This window comes from Apodemus sylvaticus, chromosome 21 (assembly GCF_947179515.1).
Source record: "Apodemus sylvaticus chromosome 21, mApoSyl1.1, whole genome shotgun sequence".
In the NCBI taxonomy this organism is placed as follows: domain Eukaryota; kingdom Metazoa; phylum Chordata; class Mammalia; order Rodentia; family Muridae; genus Apodemus; species Apodemus sylvaticus.
In genome coordinates this window covers 59097786-59105770 of record NC_067492.1, presented here as the reverse complement: position 1 = coordinate 59105770, position 7985 = coordinate 59097786, and the positions used below count along the sequence as shown (strand labels likewise).

Below are 7985 nucleotides of genomic sequence, written 5' to 3'. Positions count from 1 at the left end.
GACCAAGTTTATCAATAGAGGCTGAAACATTAGATATCAAGTTGTTGGTGAGAACTTAAGGTTGATAAAAGCATTGTCAAGTTAATGGCCAATATAGAGGAAAATGTATTTTTATATTTTAGTAAGGAAAAAAATTTGGCTGTTACCACTCAACCAGTCAATTCTATTTTGTATTCTATTGGTAGTGAGGAACCTGTCCCTTTCACTATGATAGAATATTAAGTGTCAGCTCTCACCCAGCAGGCAGGTCAGAGGCAGGATGGGGCGGGGCGCGCTAGAGGGATGTGGGGGAGGCGAGGAGCGGGGCGGAGCCATCGTGAAGCCGGAGGCTGAGCTGAGCAAAGGAGCTAGGGGTGCGGCGCGGTGCCTGCCAACGCCCAGGTGCGGTGGGTATGGGGAATGGCGCTGACCCTGGAGACCTCGATCCCCTGCGCCGCTCTTGCAGCTCAGGCTGCAGAATTGTGTAACCCGTGACCTCCGGTTCCCCCTCCGCCGCGACTGCACGGCCACCCCGGCCCTGCTACCCGTGCTGGGTAGTTCGCTGACTTGTGCGCCCGCCCACGGATCTGCTTCTGAGTCCCGCCGCCAGCGCCAGCGAAGCCTCCTTCCTCCAGCGCAGGTCAGTCCTGGCCATTCATTTCCTGTTTGTTCTGTGCTTGGTCGCTCCTCAGGCTTTTGCAGGTCCTGGCAGGGCTCCCTCCCTCTCCTCCCCCAGTCTCCCCGCACCCCAGATGCAGTTCTCCAGCTTGCTGTTCCTCACATAACAGTAAGAATGATGTTTTTAAAAAGAACTTGGATTGAACTATTTGTGCTCAAATCCTCCAAAAGCCCTGGGTTACACACAAAATTGAATCTAAGCTGCTTCTCCCTGCCACCAGGGCAGCTTCCAACCTAACGTCAGCCTTACCCCATGACTCTCACTATTGGGCTTTAGGATGCTACCCTGGCAGATGTAGGGGTCACCATTTCTGGTTGGTGGCAGTTGTTCTTGACTTCTATTGCTATTCTTTACTTGAGAGAACTTCTCCTGGTTCCTAAAAGAGAAGCAAGTCTCCCTCTCTTTGTCATTTGACTCTTTTGTTTAGCATTAAACATTATTTTCTCTTTCTCATCCTTATTTATTATTAGATACACTTTACACTTGTTAATTATTCCCATTAGAATTGTTGGCTCTCTCTTACTAATTACAGGGTAAAGATCTCATTAGATTTATTCATAATTTTATCCCTAGTACTTAGAACTGTGTCTGGCACCTGATAGGCTCTTTGTAAAAATTGCTAACTAAATGAATGCTGTAGATGATTCGAACACTTTGACATCTTCAGTTCAGATCCTGCCTGCTCCTGTTGACTGACTGCATGGCCATGGACCGGTTAGTGACTTCTGGAGCTTCATTATATTCAGCTGTGTGTGATGACTATAGTATTACCTACTCTGTAGCCCTACAGTGAGTAACTGAGTTAACCCATGTTAAAGAACAGAGGCCCGAGTTTCCCATGCTTTGTGTAGAGATCAGAGGTCTGAGGTCAATGTCTTCCAGTTGTCTCTACCTTAATTTCTCACTGAACCTGGAGCTTGTATTTCAGCTTGACTGGCAAACTCCCAGGACCTGTCTCTTGTGAGACAAAGAGTTGGAGTTAGAAAGAAATGTGCAGCCCTGCACCAGATTTTATGTGCATAAGGATTTGAACTTAGGTCCTCATGCTTGCAGAGCAGGTACTTCAGGAAACCCTGGGTTTTCCCAAGTAGCCTATATATCAGGCTGGTTTCCAAGTCAAGTGATCTGGCTACTTACTTCTGTCTCCACAGTGCTGGAATAAACGGTGTGTTACCATTGCCTGTCTTCTGACAACATTTTTTATTGTTGTCATAAGACAAAATAGAATTCGTTTTTATATTTTGTTTTTTTGAGTGAAATTTTGTTGCCTATCAGAATTTATCTGACTTTTTAAGTAGTTTCTCTGTATGTCTAGAATTAAATAAAGTTCTGAGAATGAGAAAGCCACCAGAGTAGCTTTCCTAGGTTTTGCTTTGACGTTGGAAATAGGATTGTGGTGATGAAATAACTTACTGGGGCTTCTTGTTTCCAGACAGGAAATCTCGAAGATCTAAGGGAAGTCTGTTTTTTGAAGTGTTCAGGAACAAGAGGTGTTTTATTATCTTTAGTGTGATGTTTTCTACCATTTTTGTACGAGGAGTTTTTCCTGTGTTGTATTTTGGTTCTTAAGTTGGAAAATAAAGCAACCTAGTAATATTCTACATTCCTACCTTTGCTCTCTTTTTTTACTGTGTTGTTTTTCTCTTTATTGTTTATGAAAATGAAACCATATCTTTGTAATAATAAAAACTTTGAGATGATGCATCAAATTATTCTAATAAACTTATGATTGTGCCTATGTCAATTATATTTCCATAGTACTAGATATTTTTACTTAGCATTTGTCCTGGGCAAAATGGCTTTTTGTAATTCCTTTTATATCTCAGTCTCAACTTTTTTTTTTAAAGATTTATTTATTTTATGTATATGAATACACTGTAACTGTCTTCAGACATACCAGAAGAGAGCATCAGATCTCATTACAGATGGTTGTGAGCCACCATGTGGTTGCTAGGAATTGAACTCAGGACCTCTGGAAGAGCAGTCAGTGCTCTTAACCGCTGAGCCATCTCTCCAGCCCTCTCAACTTTAATTCAGGATTCTAAGCCTTGTGCCTGTCAGTTAAAAATAAACATGAAACACTACTTGTCGTTTTAACATTTGTTCCAAAATTTAATAATTGGTAAATTGCTATGTATGGACTATTTCCACGACTCTTTGCTAAGTGGTTTCCCTTTTGATATTGAGAAGCAGCATATAAATTTGGCACACTCAGCAAGAAACAGATGTGTAGAGATAATAATGGTACTTGGTTGGGTTACATGGTAGGAAAGGAACTGGGATTTTCACTTACTTCCCTTTCATTCATAACCCAGGTCCTAACTCTTTTGTGGGCTACATTTTAATGGAACAGAGTTTTTCATTTTTGCCATACATTTGTAAGTGTTTTTTCCTCCAAATCACTGGCAGTTTTTCATTATTTCTGCCTAAGACAATGTCTGTTTCCTGGAAGCTATACTCATGGGTATTTACAGGATGCTGGAATTTGGACTCCAGGCCTCATGATTGCGCAGTAAGTTCTTTTAACCTGGGGACCATCCGTCTAGTCCCCAGAACAGTAGTTTATAAAGAGTTTAATATAGATTTAAACATGGAGATTAGGGAGGAGAAACACATGCAAGCATGATAGGCATGAGATAAGGAGAGGTAGATGTGGGGAAGCGAGCTATGTAAACCAAAGACAGAAGTGAGTCTGGGCCAACAAGAGATGATGTGAAAAAACCTTTAATTAGTTAATTAATTAATGATTACATTAATTTATTCTGTGTTCGTGTGTGTTAGTGTGCATTTATGGAGGCCAGAGGATAGTGACTGGGCAGGTTATCGTCCTACCACATGGATTCTGGTGATCGAACGTGGATCTTCATGCTTACTAACAAGTGCTTTAACTCCCTTTAAAATTACATTTATTATTTGTGTATGTTGGGGTGGGCAGGAGTTGTATATGTGGATGTTGTAGAAATTATTTAATCCCAACTCAGGTTTTTGCCCTGCCTTTGACCACTTAGTTCTCAGATAAAATATACACACAACCTTTCTATGTACAATTAACCTTAATCAGCACAAGAGCTGGGTAGATTGTGCACCTCTCGCTGTTGTCTATTTCCCAATACTAACCCCATGACAGAATGTGCCATGTTTCATTTGGACTGCTCTTATTTACAGGTAGCCAACCCACATGGTCTTTATTTTATGACTCACCTAACCCATGGTGTCTTCCCCCTTGTGGTTCTTCTCTGATGCTGGAAGTCCTGGGATGCTAAACCCTGCCTGCATGTGTTTCTTCTGCCCAGCTATTGACTGTTGTCATCTCTATTCACCAATCAGAAATAATTTGGAGGGAAGGTCACATAGCCTCACTTGGATCTACCTGTGCACTTTCTTGTCTCTGGGACAATACATACAACAGACCAAACCTCATCAATAGAGGTCCCAGGTATTGAACTGGTTATATCAGACTTGGCTGCAAGAACCTTTACCTTATTGAGCTCTCTTACTGCAGTGGATGAAAATCCTTTTACACGTTAATTTGGTCCTGTGGCCCTGCACATGTGAGCTTGCATGTGGAGACCAGAGGACAGCCTTGGATGCCATTGTTCAGGTGCCATTCACTGTTTTTTGTAAAACAGGATTTTTGATTGGCTTTGAATTGGACAGGTAGGCTCAGATGGCTGGCTAGGGAGGACATGGAGTCTCTTTCTCCCTGGCACAAGTGTGTGCCACCAAACCAGGTTTTATTATTGTTGTTATTATTATTATTGTAATTGGCTTCTTATGTTTGGACTGAGTATCTGACTCAAGGCTTTCCATGAGAGCAGGAGGACAAAAAATGTCTGTGATTGATGTGTGTATTGTATATGATTGTACTTGAGCCTAGTATAAAAGGGAACCAGAATGTTGCTTTCTGACTTAGTCTTGCTTAATCACACTCAAGATTTAACAGAAATTTCTTGAAGGGTTAGTTATACAACAAGGGTTGGATAATTCTCTAAACTCCATCATTCTTACATCTGAGATTACTAAGAATATACTTTGTTTCATTTTTCCCTTTTAGGCACAGTCTGAATTATGTAGCCAAAATGGGGAATAAATTACTAGTACTAAAATTATTAAGTGTTCTTAAGTTTATTAGGGCACAGGCTAGGCTGCTGGAAAAGACTGTGAATGCAGTGCCAACAATATTGAGACTTTGCCTGTTGTAGTCCAAACGTAGGCAGCTAATCCACAGAGGGCAACATTTCTCTGGCTATTCAGGACCACAGGCCAATCTCTAGGGATCACAGTAGAAAGTATTTTACTTTACTGTGGAGAAATGGCATGATAATGCTCCTACCTTGCTAGCTGCAAGGCACCCTAGGATGGTTCTGTCACTCTCAGCATACTGAGATACCGAGGAGGTGCACTTCCTCAAGCAGAGGATCCTGGTGTTCTGCCAAGCAAGCTGCAGACCTGAGGAAGTGGCTTCATGCTCATTTTTTTTTCATGAGAAAGTAACGTTGTTTATAGCTTAATTAGACAACACATCTAACACATCTCAGAGTTGGACTGCTGACAAATTTCTCAAGCTGCAAGGAGGTTTGGGTCACTTTGAACCGAGATATGCTATTGCTAAGGAAAGAGCAGCTGGTGAGAACTAGAAACTGGGAAAATCTTATTCTGCTTTGTCTTTTAAAAAAAGTTGAAACTTTGACTAAACTGTGTATTGGCTGACTGGGCTCTGTATCCCCTGTGTCCAGGTTAATGTGAAACTCTCTTGGGACCTCAATGCACTAGACTGAATTAATTAAACTGCTTTGGCTTCTGACATGTAGTGAAGTCACTGCACCTGCCCAAGAGTTCTCTTGATTGGTAAATGAAAGACACACCAGACACACACACACACACACACACACACACACACACACTAGCTAATTTTGATATGTCTTAACTAAGCTCAATAGCTGGACATTTATAAGCCTGCTGATGGGTAGCACACATTTCCTTCCAGTATCCCTGGTTTAATGCATTTTAAATCTATGTTGTATCTTTGCTGCCTGTCATCTTCTGTGCCCTCTTCCCATAGGGTTGCATTCACTTTCCACCTACAGTGTAGGATGCTTTCCCTCTTTCAGTTCTTAAATCTGATCCTTCTCTTCCTCCCCCCTCTCTCCTTCCCTTGCACTTGAAATTTAAGTCTGCCCCTGTCTTTCTGCCCAGCCCTTGGCTGTATGGCAACTTTTTATTACTCATTCTAACCGGGGGAGGGCAGAAGGTGGGGGAAGGGACCCTCAGATCTGGCAGTGCAGCTTTTTGGGGAGCTGAAATAAGCATTAGAACCAATACCCAACATCAGATGTTAACATTTTACAAATGTGTTCCTTATTTTTTTGGGTGGGGGGGGATTTGGTTTTTCAAGACAGGGTTTCTCTGTGTAGTCCAGGCTGTCCTGGAACTCACTTTGTAGACCAGGCTGGCCTCAAACTCAGAAATCCGCCTGCCTCTGCCTCCCAGAGTGCTGGGATTACAGGTGTGTACCACCACTGCCCTGCTCCCTGATGACTTTGAACTTAGAGATTTCCCTGTCAAAATCTTCTGGGATTCATAGCCACTGTGTCTCAAGATCTCTAAGCCAAGATCCAGGCCAGAGTTCATTCCAGATATAGTCAAGTTGACCACCAGGGATAGCTACTACATGGGATATAGTTGGTCTTACAGTTGCTTCTTGCCAGTTACTTCAGTCCACTTCACAGATAAACTAAAGTGAGGTGGGGTTTAATTTCTGGAAAACTTGATTTGTTTACTTCTAGTTTGTTCTTATTTCTGAGATACTAACCCTTTATATAGAGATCAGAATATTTGGAAGATTTGTAGACTGCAGTCCTCATTCTTTTAGTATGGTGTTTGTTAAAAACATGGCTACTCTTCAGCCACTCCTCTGGAGTTGACAGATTGGTCTCAGAGTGGAAAGAATCCCATTTGGGGAGAAGTAGAAGATCTTTGTAAATTTTGTTCTCTGCTGATACTTGACTAATTTCCATTACTTGGGAGGTGTCTTTGATTGGGAGAATTTTGTATAGAAAACAGTTTTAGTTTCTTGTGGGCTTTGCTTGGTGTTGTTTTTCCTTCAATATAGACACCAAGCTCACAGCCTCTTGAAAGACAGGCAAGTACTGCACTCCTGGTCCATATCTATAGTCTAAGCATCTATCTGAGTATCAGACCTGTCTACCCTCCTCATTACACCATCAATAAGAATTTTCTCACTAGCTTTTCACAGCAGAAACCTTGGTGAGCATAGGTGCTCTTAAATGAGCAATCAAATGAATTACTATTTTTAATTTCTTATTTATTTATTTATTTATTTATTTATTCAGAACGGATACTGTTTCTGTAGTCTAGCCTGGTCCTGAGCTCATTATGCAAATGAAGCTATCCTTGAACTCCTGATTCTCCTCATTCTACCTCCCAGACACTGAAATTATAGGTGTAATACCCCATCCCCGGCTTTAAATTTGAAGATATATTTCATTATCTGTAGAGAAATGGCATGAGGAGATTGCTCCCAGCTTGCTGGTTTCCAGGCAACCTAGGGTCTTTGTCATTCTCAGCCTACCAAGACAGAGGAGACACTTCCTCACGCAGAGAACCGGATGTTCTCCCAAGCAAGCTGCAAACCTGAGGAAGCGACCTTCCTGTTCCCTTTCCCATGAGAAAGGAACTTTGCTTATAGTTTAATAGACATCATGATGGGCAGCAATGCAGCAAGCAGCAGGCATGGCAGCTGGAGTAGAATGCAGAGAGCTCACATCTGCAGGCACAAAGTGTGAAGCAGAGAAAGCAGACTGAATATGGCAACAGTCTTTAACCTCTCAAAGCTGACCTCTGGGGACTCACTTCCTCCAGCAAGGCTCCATCTGTTTATCCCTTCCAAAGAGTACCACCAGCTAAGTGTCCAAATATTTGAGTCTGTGGGAACATTCTTATTCAGTTACATTAATGACTGTGACATACACATTAGCAGAATTCTCAAGTCATTTGCTTTTAAAAGTAGGTGTATAGATTCAGTGTTTCTTGGAACCAGTAATTTTCTAATAGGAATTTCTCTGACTCTTAAGTGATAAAGTCTTCAGGACTGGCAAATAAGGTACTTAGGGAGAATTTAAGAGAAACATATGGCAGTTCTGGGCTTGTAATGAATACATCATTGAACACCCTCATACCTGCCTGGAACAAATTTGAAAGCAAAACTCTTCTGTTTGCAGAATTAGTAATTCATTCTCAGGGCCTTTTCCATACGCTCCTAAAACATTTAAATTTTCTTTTTTACTCCTATGACTTAGCTGACAAC

At 41.7% G+C, this 7985-nt stretch overlaps 1 long non-coding RNA gene across 1 annotated transcript in view; it reads left to right on the top strand.

The window, feature by feature from the left end:
• Positions 1-310: 310 nt before the first annotated feature.
• LOC127671892 (uncharacterized) overlaps positions 311-7985 on the top strand; it is a 28267-nt gene continuing 20592 nt past the window's right edge. Inside the window, exon 1 of the long non-coding RNA XR_007974804.1 lies at positions 311-619. This is a non-coding gene — a long non-coding RNA (uncharacterized LOC127671892). The remainder of the gene's footprint in view (positions 620-7985) is intronic.